Below are 18329 nucleotides of genomic sequence, written 5' to 3' on the forward strand. Positions count from 1 at the left end.
ATCCTCAATGGAGGAAGGAATCTCAACAGTAGCTGGCGCTTCCTGTGCCTGTACAACAGTGGTCAATGTACACAACTTGGATGTCGCAACTAACATCCAGTTGTTCAAACTGGCAAGGGAATAGGTGAGCTGGTTTGCGGTGAACTGGTGAGTCTTTGATGAAGGAACTACCGGGTCAGCTGCAATAGAAGAACCAGCTGCTGACGATGGACCTGGAGGCAATGCCTTATCCGTGGCAGGAATGGTGGAAGGCTCACTGGGCTGCTCAATGACCGTTGGCTTCTCAGACTGGCCAGGTGCGGTGGAAGTGGATGCCACATTTTTCTTGCCCCTCTTCGGGTTGTCCCGACCCAACTGACTATACCATGAGTACGGGACCACCGGAGGTACCTTGACATCATATTTCTTTTTCTTCACCTTCAATTCTCTGAAGTACAATGAGAGTGTATTCGGGAAGGGGTAGTTTGTTTGGGTCTCATTACCCACTGTAGAAATCACTCTCGACATAATATTATCCACATTCAGAGGGAAGCCCGCCATGATAGATGCTACCAAGACAGCACGAGGGAGGGGAATGGAGTGATCATGTGTAGACGGGTCAAGTCGACTACACACGAAAGTCAACCACCCTTTGGCTTCAAAGTTCAGGGTGTTCCGAAAGATCTTTTCTTGTGCTTTCAACCAGACTGGGACTGTACCTGGGGCTGCCAAGTGCTTGGCCAACCAAGGACGAACCTCCTCTTTCATTGCTAGCTTTTCTAAATATTGCGATTCATCCTCTTCTCCGAACCCCAGGAATTCATTCAACGATTTGCCATCAAACACCACTATCTTGTCCCTCACTTTAGTTAATTTTGAGTCCCGAACTATATGGTGAACATTGCTGTAGAACTCTTTCACCATATGCTCATTCGCCATTTCAACACGTTCTTTGAAGAAGCCCCAAACCTCCCTAGTGCGGAATTGTGCTTGCACGTGAGGGTTGAGAGGGACAAGATCGGCATCTATGAACTTCCTCTCCAGAATAAGTTTCCTTCTGGGCCACCACTCTCGGAATCTGTGGAAAGCAACCTCACTAACAAACCTATCTGCCCATGCCTCCGGTTTTCTAGTACGCTCAATCCCCCCGACCTGTGGCTCACCTCCCTCAGCATATCCTCCACTCTCCCCTGATAATGAAGCTATGGGAGATGTGGAGTATTGCTCTTCCTCTCTTGCTACGGACTCATCAGACTAGTCCGAGATGACATTAACCAGCTTCTTGGAGGAGGCTACATTATCATGATCCGGGGAAGGGGAATCACGGAGCTGAAATGAAGTGGACATGTGGGTGGGGGCAGATTCTGAGGTAATGCTCCGTGAAGGTGCATACTCACTCCCTGTGGAATGAGATGCAGCTCTATCAGCTACCCGGATTATCTTTCGGGTTTTCTTTATCAATTCCCTGGTTTGAGGAGTGAGTTTCACAATCCACCTGCTTTTCCCTCCTCGGGAGGAACCCCCTCTCCCGGGTTGTATTTCTTTGCCCGCTCGTTTTTTAGCCACTCGTTTTTGAACCATTGTCTGCAAGGAATACATGTCTAACATTGTTAGTAGAAGCACATAAGGTGAAGTAGACAGTTCATTTAAATGAAAAGAGTGCAGACACAGTTACACAGGCAGAGGGGCGCGGACCGCACCAAAAGGCACGCGGTCCGTGCAGTGTACTAACACCAACACATACCTCTCTGAATAAACCGACGCGGTCCGCACAGAAATGGTACGCGGTCGCGTTGGTTCAGCGCGGACTGCACAAAAATGGTACGCGGTCCGCGCAGGTGAAATACCAAAACGTTGACCTCTCTGAACTCTACACACGTGGACCGCACTATTTTGGTACGCGGTTCGCGCAGGTGAAGTACCCAAATGTTGACCTCTCTGAACTCTTCACACGCGGTCCGCACTGTTTTGGACCGCGGCCGTGCTAGGCTCACGCGGACCGCACAAAAATGGTCCGCGGTCTACGCAGAGAGGTTCATCATCTCTTTACCAGAGTCACGCGGACCGCGCACAAATGCTGCGCGGCAGCGTAGGGATAATTTAACTGAGCCGGGTATTTGTTCAAATAAATCCAATTTTTGTTCACCTTCTTGGGTCCTAAGTGTCCCTACTCAGTTATTTAACAAGATTTCATGCCCATGATTAAACAAAAACACACAAAAATCTAATCTAACAGTTAAACTAAGAGGAAAAAGATGAAAGTAAGAAGTTACACTAGTGGAGAGCAATTAAACAAGACAAAAATTAGACTATGATTAAAATGAATGAGAGTTGTTACCAGGGATTAATGAGATTTCAACGATGTGCACACTTAATGTTGATGAACAGTGGAAATTATATCTCAAGTGTAAAATTGGCGAAAAGGTTAAAATGAGGTCCAAGGCCTCTATTTATAGAAAAACACTGGGACCCAGTACCCACCTACCAGCGCGGCCGCACAGAAATGGACGCGGACCGCGCTGGATTTTGCATCTTTCACTTTAGCTGTTCAATCCACACGGACCGCACTGTTTTGGTGCACGCCGCGTGGGACTTTGTCAGAGACTTGGTACTTCTTGGTCCTCCAGCGCGGACCGCATAGAAATGTCATGCGGCCGCGCTGGGTCTTCTGGGTCTTAGCCTTTCAGCTGCTCACACCTACGCGGACTGCACTGTTTTGCTGCGTGGCCGCGTAGGCCATATTCAGAGACTGACCATTTTTTCCCTGCACTGGTTCAACATTATCCCTGCAACACTTCACAAATTATCAGCTCAAAAATCCTACTCTACAACAGAAAAACAAAGAAAAAGAAAAAGACATGAGTTGCCTCCCAAGAAGCGCCTGATTTAACATTGCGACACGACGCATGTTACCATCACAGTCATTTCAAATGAATGAGTTCCACCACGTGGCTGTCATCAATCTTTCCTAAATAGTGCTTGACACGATGCCCATTGACCCGAAAAACTTCACCATTCTTATTTTTGAGATCAATGGCACCAAAGGGAGTTACACCAACCACTTCAAATGGGCCGCTCCACTTAGACTTCAGCTTGCCCGGAAATAACCTCAACCGGGAGTTGAAAAGAAGAAACATGTCACCAACTTTGAATTCCTTCCCTCGGGCATACTTGTCGTGAAGGTACTTCATCTTGTCCTTATACAAGGACGAGCTGTAGTAAGCATGAAACTTAAATTCATCAAGTTCATTCAATTGCTCAACCCGGAGATTTGCCGCGACATCCCATTCTAAGTTCAACTTTTTCAGGGCCCACATAGCTTTATGTTCCAATTCTACCGGAAGATGACAAGCCTTCCCAAACACCAACCAATACGGCGACATACCAATCGGTGTCTTGAAAGCTGTACGATAAGCCCAAAGAGCATCATCCAATTTCTTCGACCAGTCGGTCCTATTTGCATTGACAGTCTTGGACAAAATACTCTTGATCTCACGGTTGGACACCTCAACTTGACCACTCGCTTGAGGATGATAAGGAGTGGTCACCTTGTGATTTACCCCATACTTGGCTAGCAAAGAGTCAAAAGCCCGGTTGCAAAAATGAGAACCCCCGTCACTGATGATAGCACATGGAGTGCCAAACCTCGTGAAGATACTCTTTTTCAAGAACGCCACCACACTTCGAGCTTCATTATTTGGCAAAGCTATGGCCTCAACCCATTTTGACACATAATCAACCGCTACCAAGATGTAGGTGTTGCCACAAAAACTTATGAATGGTCCCATAAAGTCTATCCCCCAAACATCAAAAATGTCAACCTCTAGAATCGTGTTAAGGGGCATCTCATCTTTCTTCGAAATCCCTCTAGCACGTTGGCATTCATTACATCTTTTCACAAAGTCATCGGCATCCTTGAACAAAGAAGGCCAATAGAAACCACAACTCAACACTTTAGACGCCGTCCTCGCCCCGCCATGATGGCCACCATAGGGCGAAGAGTGACAAGCTTCCACAATACTCAATTGCTCTTCTTCGGTAACACATCGGTGCAAATTTTGAAAAGATACGGCTCATCCCAATAGTAGTCCAAACAATCCCGCTTGAGCTTCTTCCTTTGGTTAGAAGAGAGCTCATACGGCACTACACCGGTAACAAGATAATTAGCAATGTCGGCAAACCATGGCATGTCTAGCATTGAAACCGAGAGGAGTTGTTCATCCGGAAAAACATCATTTATCTCAAGGCCGTCCAAAGGCCTCCCTTCCTCCTCCAATCGAGACAAGTGGTCCGCCACTTGATTTTCACTACCCTTTCTATCAACAATCTCCAAATCAAATTCCTGAAGAAGAAGCACCCATCTCATTAACCTTGCTTTCGAGTCTTTTTTTGTCATCAAGTACCTAAGGGCGGCGTGATCGGTATGAATAATCACTTTGTCCCTCATAAGGTATGGGCGAAACTTCTCCATGGCAAAAACAATGGCAAGCAATTCCTTCTCGGTGACCGTGTAGTTCCTTTGAGCTTCATTCATTGTCTTACTTGCGTAGTACACCGGATGGAACATTTTGTTGATTCTTTGGCCCAAGACTGCCCCCACCGCAACATCACTAGCATCACACATGATCTCAAAGGGCAAGCTCCAATTTGGTGCGGTAATGATGGGGGTAGTCATCAACTTGTGCTTTAGAAGCTCGAAAGCCTCCATACATTTCTCATCGAACACATATTTTGCATCTTTCTCTAGCAATTTACACAACGGGTTAACTACCTTAGAGAAGTCTTTGATGAATCTTTGGTAAAAACCCACGTGTCCACAGAAGTAGGGGGAGGGAGCCTTGAGATAACCTCAATTTTTGCCTTATCAACCTCAATCCCTCTTTTTGAAATTTTGTGACCCAACACAATTCCTTCTTCTACCATAAAATGGCATTTCTCCCAATTGAGAACCAAGTTTGTGTTTTCGCATCGGGCCAACACACGATCCAAGTTTTGCAAGCAATCACCAAATGAGTCCCCAACCACACTAAAATCATCCATGAAGACCTCCAATATGTCCTCCACCATGTCGGTGAAGATTGTCATCATACATCATTGGAAGGTCGCCGGTGCATTACATAATCCAAATGGCATTCGAGAGAAGGCGAATGTGCCATAAGGACATGTGAAGGTTGTCTTTTCTTGGTCTTCCGGGGCAATGAGAATTTGGTTATAGCCTGAATACCCATCCAGAAAACAATAGAAAGCCCGGCCCGCAAGACGATCAAGCATTTGGTCCAAGAACGGCAATGGGAAATGATCCTTTCTAGTCACCTTGTTCAACTTCCGGTAGTCCATGCATACCCTCCAACCCGTCACAGTACGAGTCGGAATAAGTTCATTGTTGTCATTGGTCACCACCGTCATTCCTCCCTTCTTTGGCACACATTGTACCAGAGAAGTCCACGAACTGTCAGAAATTGGATACACCACACCGGCGTCAAGCCACTTGATGACTTTCTTTTTTACCACCTCTTGCATGGCCTCATTGAGTCTCCTTTGATGTTCAAGAGACGGCCTAGCATCCTCCTCCAATATTATCTTGTGCATGCAAAATGCGGGGCTAATACCCCGAATATCCGCCAAAGTCCATCCAATTGCCCGCTTGTGCTTTTGAAGAACCGCCAAAGTGGCGTCAACCTGAACGTTAGTCAAGCAAGAAAAAAGAATAACCGGAAAAGTGAAATTAGGACCAAGAATTCATACCTAAGGCGAGGAGGGAGTGGTTTCAACTCCAACACCGGTGGCTCCTCAATAGATGGCTTGGTGGGTGGAGTCTTGCGGTTTTCAAGATCAAGAGATAACTTTCTCGGTTCATAAGAATACGAGCCCATACCATGTAATGCGTTCACACACTCCACCCTTCTAGCATCATCATCAACATCCATGTTCAATAGCACGTCCTCAAGTGGGTCCTCAACATTTGCCATTGCGCTTGTGTCATCCACTATCACCGCCGTGACAATGTCAACAAACGAGCACACCTCGGTGCTATTTGGTTGCCTCATTGATTTGCATACGTGGAACACCACTTTTTCATCACCAACACGGAAGGTCAATTCTCCCGCTTCCACATCAACCAAGGCCTTCCCCGTAGCTAGGAAGGGCCTTCCAAGAATGATAGGCACCTCGAAATCCACTTCGCAATCCAAGATCACGAAATCGGCCGGCAATATGAACTTATCAACACGAACAAGGACATCATCAATAATTCCCAAAGGTCGCTTCATTGACCGGTCCGCCATTTGAAGCCTCATAGAAGTTGGACGAGGTTGTCCGATTCCCAAGGTCTTGAAGACCGAATATGGCATTAAATTGATACTTGCCCCCAAGTCACAAAGGGCTTTTGCAAAGTCGGTACTTCCAATGGTACATGGGATAGTGAATGCACCGGGATCCTCAAGTTTCGGAGCCATAGAATGCACAATTGCGCTCACTTGATGGGTCATCTTGATTGTCTCACACTCCATTGATCTCTTTTTTGTAACTAAATCTTTCATGAACTTTGCGTATCCCGACATTTGCTCGAGTGCCTCCACCAAAGGCACGTTGATAGTCAAACTCTTCATCATTTCAATGAATTTCTTAAATTGGTTGTCACCCTTTTGCTTGGCCAACTGTTGAGGATAGGGCGGAGGAGGTCTAGGCAAGGGTGCCTTGGCTTTTGGCACCACCGATTCGGGCATATCAATGACGTGTTCCCTAGACGGGTTCACGGCCTCTTGAGTCTCCTCCACACCCTCATCAATTTCAATTCTCACATCATTATTTGCACTTGGTTCAACAACATCCTCAACTACCAACAGGATCTCATCATTTTGCAACTCATCTTCATCTACCATAACTTGGTTTCCTCTTGAGGCATGCACATCACCACCTCTTCCACTTCGCGTTGTCACTGCCATCACATGATTATTGTGCCCACCCTTGGGGTTTACTACCGTATCACTTGGTAGAGCACTCTTTGGGAGAGTATTTAAAGACTGAGAGATTTGCCCTAATTGCACTTCCAAGTTCCGGATAGATGTGTTATGAGAAGCTAATTGGGCCTCGGAATCTTGGTTCTTTTTCATCATTTGCTCGAACATGCTTTCAATTCTCCCCATCTAGCTTCCGGACGAACTCGGACCTTGAGAAGGAAAGGGAGGCGGGTTATTGAGTTGTTGATACATTGGGGGCCTTTGAAAGCCTTACCCCTATTACCTTGTCCACCATTATTGTTCCAACCACCTTGACCACCATTGTTGTTGTTCCAATTGTTGTTCCCGTTCCAATTACCTTGATTCCCCGAATTATTGTTCCCCCAATTGCCTCCTTGATTGTTGTTGTAATCCAATTGCCACCTTGTTGATTGCCCCAATTACCTTGGGGTCTCCATTGTTGATTCCCTTGATTACCTTTATTCCCTTGATTGTTGTTAACATATTGGACTTCCTCACTTTGGTCATCAAAACCTTCATTTGAATATCCACTACCATCATTGTTGTTGTCATATTGTTCACAATTACCTTGAGGTTGTTGTCCTCTTTGCCTCCTTTTCAACATAGAAACACCTTCCATTGCGTTGACTTGGCACGGGTTTTGGACTTGTTGCAATTGCGCCTTTGCCAATTGATTCATAGTTGTTGTAAGCTCGGCTATAGCTTGGCCATGATCGTGCAATTCCTTGTGCAAATGGATGACCGTGGGGTCACCTTGGGGCACGTTTGCTCGGCTTTGCCATGCCGAAGAGGTGTCGGCCATTTCATCAAGTACATCACATGCCTCTTGGTAAGAAAGTTTCATAAAGTTCCCTCCGGCCAATTGGTTCACAATGCATTGATTTGTGGTGTTGATGCCCCGATAAAAGGTTTGTTGAATCATAGCCTCGGTCATGTCGTTATTAGGGCACTCTTTCACCATTGTTCTATATCTTTCCCATATCTCATGCAAAGGTTCCATTGGCTCTTGTTTGAAAGCTAGAATTTCATCCCGAAGAGCTGCCATATGACTTGGAGAGAAGAACTTGGCAATAAATTTGTCCGCCAATTCATCCCATGTTGTAATAGAATGATTGGGGAGCCTTTCTAACCAATCCAATGCTTTACCCCGAAGAGAAAACGGGAAAAGCCTCAATCTCAACGCATCCTCGGACACGTTTGTCTGCTTGCTACCCCAACATGTATCCACGAACCCCTTCAAGTGCTTGTAGGCACCCGTGAAATAACCTCTTTGCTCGAGCAAGGTCAGCATAACATTTGTGATTTGAAAGTTCCCCGCCCGGATTCGGGGAGGAACAATAGCACTGGCGTATCCTTGATTTGGTAGAACTCTGGGAACCACTCTCGGTGGTGCCGGAGGAGGGTCTGGAATGTTGTTGTTCTCATTTGCATTTATATTGACATGTCGGCCTCTCCGTGGGAGTTGAGGTAAGACCTCATCTTGTTCTAGATCCTCTACCTCCTCACCCGCTATCACATTGCCGAGAGGGTCATTTGCATTAAGAGCCATTGTACCTAATTGATCGACACAACAAAGTCAGTAAATAAGAAGGAAAGATAAGCAAAACACAATACTAGCTACACAAATAGTCAATACCGTAAAGCTCCCCGGCAACGGCGCCAAAAAGTGATCGCAGTGGACTCAAACTAAGGAAGAGTGGGCACTAATACTTTTACCCAATAGCGGTATCGGGGTCAATTTTCCACAGGGAGCTTAAATTTGGAGTTGAGTGTTTGTATGGTCTAGGACTATGTTTTAGCTCCTAATTGATCTTCTAACATTTTTGGTTTTCTTTTGATTATCAACTCAATATATCAACTACAAATTTAAAGCTAAGTTATGCTAAGATATTAATTCTAAGTTATATGCAATATAGAGAAAGGCACTAGGGTCGTGGCATGTACCTAGGTGGTCAACTAACGGGTAGAGATTCCTAATGCAAGAATGATGAATATGGGACTTATGCTATAACCGTTGCACTTTTGCACCCACTCTCACACCTCTCGGTAGAGAGTGTGATTTTGCCCAATTGACTTTCTCGAGACCAATTGGGTAGGCCAATTTGCCCAAGCAACTTATGGTTCAAGTTGGGTAATTACTCTCTCGAGGTTTAACCCGTTAATTGGGGCTACCATTCTCATGGGTCCATCCCAATTCCTTGTTGGAATTAATCTTGGGGTCATAGACTCTCTTTCTCAAGAAGAGTCAAGACTCACTAAGCTAGACTTAGTGTTTGCAACCACCAAATCTTAATGAAAACATAAGATTAATCCAAAATAACAAATACCCAACATCATTCATACACTAAACAATCACACCCATTAATTACCCACACTAGGGTTGAGCCACAACCCTAGCTAATGGGTTTAGCTAGCCATAATAGAAATAGAAATTGAAGAAATAGAAGATGAAACAACCATATTAATTAATTGCTAATGTTAAACTACAATAATCTATGATGAAAACTAAGCTATAAATGCCCAAGATAGGCCAAAATATGAGTCTCACGAGCTCAGCTGCTATCCGCCCAAAAACAGAACTAAGAAAACTGCTCCTAAAAAGTAAAATGTTCTATTTATACTACACAGGAAAAAACGGACAAAAATACCCCTGAGGGTCTGGCGCGGACCGCGCACAAATGACGCGCGGCCGCGGAGGGTTTTGGGTCTTCATATCTTGCTTCTGGCACTGGGGACGCGGACCGCACTGATTAGGTGTGCGGCCGCGTGGGCTTTTTTCTTGAATGATTGAGTCTCTGACATTCTTAGGCGCGGACCGCACGGAAAGGGGCGCAGACCACGTGAAAAGGAGCGCGGACCGCGCAACTTGACTTAAAAATGGCATGGCCTCTGAACTTTCCTGTGCGGCCGCGTGGCAAAACAGTGTGGACCGTGCAGGTTGACCTTGAAAATGCCCAGCCTCTGAACTCTCCTGTGCGGCCGCGTGACAAAACAGTGCGGACCGCACAAGTCATTTTGTTCCCCCCTTTTGTTGTCTTTTGACACTTGGCAGATTTCACTCCTTTTTGAGCCGATCTTTAGTATTTGTCATCTTGTCGCTCAAACCTGCAATCAAGCGCAACTTGTAAGCATTTTGGGACTAATTTATGGCAGTTAATGCACAAAGCTTAGGTAAGAATGAGTATAAAATATGTAGAAATCACAGTTATCAGGTACTATCAGCGCATAAATGTGGGGAAGGTTGTGGGTACGATACGTAGGATGAGCAAGAGTAGAGCTACCGGGGCCAAACGAGATCCCAATGGAATTCTGGAAGAGCTCGGGTAAGGCAGGCCTGGAATAACTCTTTAGGTTGTTCAACATCATTTTTAGGACGAAGAGGATACTCGAGGAATAGAGATGGAGTACGATGACTCCGTTGTACAAGAACAAAGGTGATATCCAAAATTATAATAATTATAGGGGTATCAAGTTGCTAAGTCATATGATAGAAGTTTGGGAGAGGGTGGTGGAAGAGACAGTGAGGAGGAGTGTGTTTATTTTCGGGAACCAGTTCGTTTTCATGATGGGGCGTTTGCCTATAGAAACCATTCATCTGGTGAGGAGATTGGTAGAGTAGTGTAGGACAATGAAGTAGGACTTGCATAGGGTGTTCATCAACTTAGAGAAAGCATACGACAAAGTCCCAAGAGAGGTTCTGTGGAGGTGTTTAGAGGCTAAAGGTGTGTATGTTTCCTATATTAGAGTAATTAAGGAATGTATGATGGATCTAAGATACTGGTTAGGATAACGGGGGGAGACTCAGAACGCTTTCCGACTGTGATGGGGTTACATAAGGGATCACCCCTTAGCCCGTTTTATTTTTCTTGGCAATGGATACATTAACGCGACACATTCAAGGGGAGGTGTCGTGGTATATGTTATTTGCGGATGATATAATTTCGATTGACGAGAGTCGAAGAGGTGCTGACGATAGACTGGAGGTTTGGAGGCAGACTCTTGAGTCTAAAGGTTTCAAGCTGGGCAGGACTAAGATGGAGTATTTGGAGTGCAAGTTTAGCGAAGTTACCCAGGAAGCAGACATGAGTGTAAGGCTTGATACACAGGTCATCCTCAGGAGAGAGAGTTTCAAGTACCTTGGATCTATAATATAAGGTAATGGGGAGATTGATGAGGATATCACGCACTCTATCAGAGCAGAATGGATGGAGTGGAGGCTCGCTTCCGGTGTCTTGTGTGATAAAAATGAGCCACTGAGACTTAAAGGTAAGTTCTACAAGGTAGTAGTTAGACCGACTATGTTGTATGGAGCAGAGTATTGGCATGTCAAGAACTCTCATGTTTAGAAGATGAAAGTAGCTGAGATGATAATGTTAAGGTGGGTGTGTGTGCATACCAGGTTAGATAAGATTATGAATGAAGTTATTCGGGATATGGTGGGAGTGGCTCCTATGGAGCATAAGATGCGAGAGGCGAGGTTGAGATGATTCAGGCATGTTAAGAGGAGAAACATAGAAGCTCCAGTTAGAATGTGCAAGAGGTTAGCCTTAATGGGTATCAAGAGGGGTAGAAGTAGGCCTAAGAAGTCTTGTGGAGAGGAGATCAAGCAGGACATGGCGCAACTGGAACCAACTGAGGACATGGCCCTAGATAGGAGGGTGTAGAGGTCGAAGATTAGATTAGAAGGCTAATAGGTAGTTGACTGTTTCTCTTTGTCTTACTCAGTCCGCTAGCATTAGTGTTAGTATGATATCTTTCATTCATTGATTGATATTACTACGTAGAGTTTAACTGCTTTCTTGGCTTCGGTCTTATTTTTATCTTGTTATTCCTACTTGTTGCCATTAACTTTTTCTTCCGTTCTCCAGCCGAGGATCTATCGAAAACAACCTCGCTGCACTTCCAAGATATGGGTAAGGTTGCGCACATCTTACCTTTTCCAGACCCCACTTGTAAAAAATTATTGGGTATGTTATTATTATTATAATGATAAAACTCTATTTTTTTTATAGATGCAGTGTGATTGCTCTGTGAATTATGAGTATAGAGATTGGAGGGAATTATATGTAGAGCTTATTTACATAGTGAGAAAGGTAGACTTAACCAAATTAACTTTAAAATGCCCAACATTTTTGGGGTTTGGGCAGGGAGACTAATAAATAGGCATAAAAATCACGTTAACAAATGATTTTTGGGCGAAGTGCACCAACAATCACTTTTAAACATACTGTATAAAATATATTCATAATTTACAATATATTTAAAGATTAGCCAATTACTCAAACTTTTGGACTAAATATCCTGAATTTTTTAGCTACTAATTTAAGATTCAGGACTTTGTATCCTAAATTTTAGAGCTGCTAATTTAAAATTCAGGACATAAATTCCGAATTTCTGGACAAATTTTTTGAACTTTAGGACACGATGTCATGAAGTTTGAACTTTGAGGTTTAAACTTCAGCATGTCGCGTCCTGAAGTTTGAGCAAATTCGCTAATCTTTAAATACATTGCAAACTTAAATAACATGCTTAAAAGTAGCTACCTGGTGTGTCTAGGGGAGTCAAATGAGCGGGTTGGGATGATTTTGGACATGTCAAAATGGATCTGCCCAAAAGTTACTTGGATTGAGATAGGATATGTTAAGATTGGTTAAAATTTGGGTCATATTCAACCCGTCCAACTCTTATCAAGCTTTAATTAATGTGTATTATTTTCTTATGAATTATTTAATTATTAAATAAGACCTTTTTTTCTTTTGTTATGGTCATATATATAACATCTCAAACATAAGAATTATTTTTAAGATATTTGAGCAAAGTTACTTATGAATCAATTTGAGCTAAAATAAAGTAAAAATCGCATGGGTTAGCCAGTTTTTAGACTGGTTATCGAAAAATAGCTAGCATTTGCAAAGTCATTGAAAAATAGCCACTATTTTATGCAAAGATAAAATATGAATAAAATACCCTAGCTGAAACACGGAAAGTTGCAACATAATATGCTGGATTATGAAGCTCATGAGTTTAAACTTCCAACACATTATGAAATCCAACACATTATGCTAAAATCTCATATGTAAAAAGTTCGAACTCCAGCATATTATGCTGAAATTTTTTCCGGATTTTGAAAGGTGTTTTTGTTTAGATTTTATTTTTACATAAAAAAGTGGCTACATTTCTATTGCTTTTGAAACTATGTCTATTATCAGTTGTAAATTGTGTTATTTCGGTTTTTTTTTTCAAAAGTAAATCCAACTTTAAATGAACTGAGATGAGCTGGATCAAGATGGGTTGAGTTCAATAAATAGACGGCTCAATGACCGATCCAACCTTGACCAGGTTGGACAGATCAAATGAATTTAAGCTCAAATTGCCACGTCTATAGGTGTCCAAGGAGTGTTTATGTTAATATGTTGTAAAATCAATAAATAAGGAGTTGGTTAACAATCTATTAGGATTTCAGTTTAACCAAAGCAACAAACAACAGATCATTATTAGTTTACGTAATTACTCGTAAAGTTGATTAGCTCAACCAAATTGAATACCCACCGTCCACACTCCACCCTTTAAATAGCAATCCACCTCAATCTAATCATCTAGATTTAGCCTCAGTTTTCAAAGCTAATGTATCAGAACAAATTAAGCTAGTACAAAGCCAATGTATCAAAATCAATACAAAATGTTTGCTAATTCAAGAAAAGCAAAATTTTCAGTCAATTTGGTTTTCTTTAACTGTGTGTTTGCTCCATTAATTAAGGCCACAGCTACGCATTCCATTACTCCTAGAATAGTCTACACTCTAGATCATTCAATACATGACCAGCTTTAGTGCATTACTGCGTTTAATTTGTGTTTTACATTACAACTAATGTAGGAATAGTGTTAAAAAAAATATCTCATTGGAAAATCTTGATTAGTTTATATATTCTTATAATCACAAAGGAACCATTTAATTACTTGAAAAGTTCCTGGTAGGGATTGGAATTATTTTTCCCGCAACTAAGTATTAGATATCAATAAGCAGAACAATTATTTAATTTGAAGTATGGAATACGACATTCATTTAGACAGTATAAAAAGAAAAGAAAAAGTGATAAAATGTGAAAATTCTTTGCTTGACTAGTTGACCTGACCTCATCACAATTATTAAACATCCTTGTTGAGATTGAATTATTTGAGGGTTTCCCAATTATATAGATAGAGAGAGCAATTTGATCTAAAGTGAGAGATGAAATTTCATTTTTTATTTTTATGAAGATTGAGTAGAAAGGCATAGTGATCTTAGCTATTCTCTCCATTTAAAAAGATTGTTTTAGTTTGACTTGACACAAACTTTATTAAAGAAGGAAAAATTTTTGAGATATGTGGTCTTAAGTCATTAGTGTGTCTATAAAATTTTTAGAACTTGCGATCTTAAATTTGCCATAGTATTTATGTGGCTATAAATGGTTCTTATTAAAAAAATATTGAAAGGTGTAAATCTTTTTTAAACGGCCTAATAAGGAAATAATGTCAATCTTCTTAAAATGAAGGGAATAAGATTTAATTTAGATGGATGATTGACATATTAAGGTCAAAATACATATCAATATCTCTTTTACTACTTTCTCTAGTCATTTTATCTATCATTTAAAGGTTTGGTACAGTCGCTAAAAAATCGCTTAACGTCATTAATTATTATCTGTATTTTTTCTTAAGTAAAATAATTGATGGATATATATCTTCTTGGAGTATTGAGCATGAAACAAAAAAAAATCAATATTCTGGATTTCCTAAATAAATTGAGTAAATTTTTTAGTTCATTTTTTTTTTGGAATAAAGTGACAGATAAAAAAGATTAGAGAAGTATTGGAGTGTTATGAATATATTATATTATGGATGTTCTTTTAGTACTCCGTTGTAAATAAGTTTCCTGAAGAAACTTATCCATATGGGACTCTGCCGTAAATATGTTTATCTATTTAGTACTCTATTGGAAATAAGCCTCCTGAAGAAGCTTATCACTTCGGTACCCGGTTATGGATAAACATTACCTCCGGTAGAAGATTATCCATATCGGGTATAATAAGCTTATCCTTTAGATACTCGGTTATGGATAAACATTACCCCATAGAAGATTATTCATACCGGGTATAATGAGCTTATCCTTTCAGTACTCCGTTATGGATAAACATTACCCCTAGTAGAAGATTATCTATACCTGGTACAATGAGCTTATCCTTTCAATACTCCGTTATGGATAAATATTACTCTCAGTAGAAGATTATCCATATCTGGTATAGTAGCAGCTTACACAACAACTTCCTTTCTTCTATAAACAGAGGAGATTTCAGTTCATTATGTACATCTGTTTGAATTCGAATAATATATCAGTTTCTCTCTATACTTGTCTTTACTTTACAGTCGTTATTTTATAACACGTTATCAGCATGAGACTCTGCCATCTCGAGCAAATATATTGAAAGTATCTGAGGTAAGAACTTTCTTTTCCTAAATAATGTCAAATCTTTCTAAACTTGAATTTGTAGCCCTGGATATATCGGGCAAAAGCTATATGTCTTGGGTGCTTGGTGCTGAAATTCATCTTGATGCGATGGCTCTGGCAGACACCATCAAAGACAAAAATCAGGCATCAAACCAAGACTGTGCCAAAGCAATGATATTCCTACGCCATCACCTTGATGAGTGCCTGAAAATGGAATATCTTACTATTAAAGATCCAGCCATACTGTGGAATAATTTGAAAGATATATATGACCACCTAAAGATGGTCGTTCTTCCACATGCACGATATGATTGGATTCATCTAAGTCTACAAGATTGTAAATCTATAAGTGAGTATAATTCTGCTATGTTTAGAATTATTTCTCAATTGAAATTATGTGGTGATAATATTACTGATCATGATATGTTGGAGAAAACTTTTACCACTTTTCATGCCTCGAATATGCTCCTGCAGCAGCAATATCAAGAGATGTGATTTAAAAAGTATTATAAACTTATCTCACATCTTCTTACAGCCGAGCAACATAATAGGCTATTAATGAAAAACCATGAAAGCCGACCTACTGGTTCTTGTCCATTCCCTGAAGTGAATGAGACGAACTCCCACCAAGCTAGACGTGGAAGAGGTCGTGGCCCCAGTCGTGGTCATGGCCGTGGTCGAGGAAGAAATTTTAATCATGGTAATAATAATGCACCAAAGAACCCTCCTCACCACCAGCAGTGGAAAAGGAAGGAACAAAAGCATGAAGCGGTGCAAGCACCAAATGCAAAAAATACATGCTATAAATGTGGAGGAAAAGGGCACTGGTCACGTACCTGCCGTATGCCAAAGTACCTGGTTGAACTTTATCAAGCCTCCCTGAAGAAGACAGAGAAAAATGCTGAAGCAAAATTTATTTGTGAAGATAATTTAGACTTCATGCATTTGGATGTAGCTGATTACCTTGCACTCCCAGAAGGAGAAACAAGTCATGTAATCGGTGGTAAATCTATAGAAATGTAAATATTTTAATTTTTGTTGTTTGTAATAGATAATATGGTTATGTAATTGTTGTACATAAAGAAAAATTAATATTTACAATAATATATCTTATTTATGTCATTTTGAAGAATATGGATAATATTATTATATCAATTTAAACTCTAGCAGAGTTTGCAAGAAATATACAACCACCAGAAGTGGTTATATTTCGTATATCTCATTGTAATTATATTTTGTTAACCACCAGAAGTGGCATATGCCTATGATCACCAGAAGTGATAATTTAGGTTTTCTATGGTTACAATTGAAGATAAGCTACATAAATATTCTCTATATTAAATGCACGCCTCGATTTGCTCCTGAAGTAGTAAATATTTTAAAAGAGGTTGGGGCATCACAATTTGATGTGATTAATGCGCATTCAGATAATTATGTTCGATTTCCTGAAGGATGAGAACTTTTGATAATATTAATCCATTCCCTGAAGTGAATGTGACAATATTAATAAATCTGGTAAATATGAACGTGCTCTTGATGTGAATATATTACAATTCACCTCCAGAAGAGGTAATATAATTGAGAGAATATATACTCAATATCTCGTATTTTAAATTTACTTTTGAAGAAGTAGCACAATTGAAATTGCCTCCTGAAGTAGGAAAATATTATGAAGAAGAGTTTTCTTGTGCTTAAACAATTGTTTTTCTATTGTTCATTTGTTTATAATTTTCGCTCATGACACCAGAAGTGTCTGAGCAATATTTGGTAGTACAAAATTTATCAAAAGCTCCTGAAGAGCTAACTGTTTATCTAGAAGACACATGACACCTGTAGTGTCCGATAAATATTAGATTGTGGATAATAAATGAAGGCTCTCGAAGAGCTTGTATACAAGTATGCCATTCATATTATATGATTGTGGTCAAAACATATGTTGTGGTAAGCCTGAAGTTTACTAATACAAATGGCTATCATATTGAGACTACAAATTATTGGAAGATTGATAATCTTCATGTTTTCACAATCATAGGGGGTAAAACATATGTATGTGAGAAATTACCCGCCTTATTCTTTAATTTGTACTATATCAATGTAGCCACAATAAATCAGAAGTTTATTAAAGCAAAAGTTTATGCCATAGTAAACCAGAAGTTTACTAAGAGATAGCACATGCCATGATAAACTTGAAGTTTTCATTTGCCATTTTTAAATGAGCTATTTGAGAATTCAGATAAGCATATACTGAAGAACTAGAAGATTCTTCAGGAATTCTCATGTGTTGCTTGTTCTCATAATAAATTGATTATACCACCTAAAGTTGGGACTAAGACCCCTGATTCTGAAATATATAAAAGGTGAATATGGGCTCGTTCACCTATCATGTGAACCACTTATAGATGCATATATGAGATGGTTACATGTGCAATTATTGTCAACCTACAGTTTGGTATTTGGAATTGCTTTTCTCGATTAAGAGCATAATTCTCAGATTATGAAATCAAGATAGTTCATCTTGATAATACTGGTTTATATCCAAGCTGGTTTAGTATTGAATACCCCTATTAATGTTTAAACCATTGCTTATGAGAACAAAGCTTCATGTGTTAGTCTAAGATTTTTTAAATTGCATATAGCAGCACTTGTATGCATCAGACCAACAATATATCACAAGTCCTCCCTTCACAATTGGTTTAGGATCAGAAATCAAATATTTTTACTATCTTTTGTTGCATGGTATATGATTAATTTCTCTACCATAATACACAAAGATATGTTTCTCAAAGATGATTGGGGATATATGTTAGTTTTTCTAATATTTGGGGGATAGAATAAACAACTGAAAAATATGCTATATGAATCAAATTATCATTAATATGATCCTC

The sequence above is a fragment of the Nicotiana tabacum genome, chromosome 20 (assembly GCF_000715075.1).
Source record: "Nicotiana tabacum cultivar K326 chromosome 20, ASM71507v2, whole genome shotgun sequence".
Classification (NCBI taxonomy): Eukaryota; Viridiplantae; Streptophyta; class Magnoliopsida; order Solanales; family Solanaceae; genus Nicotiana; species Nicotiana tabacum.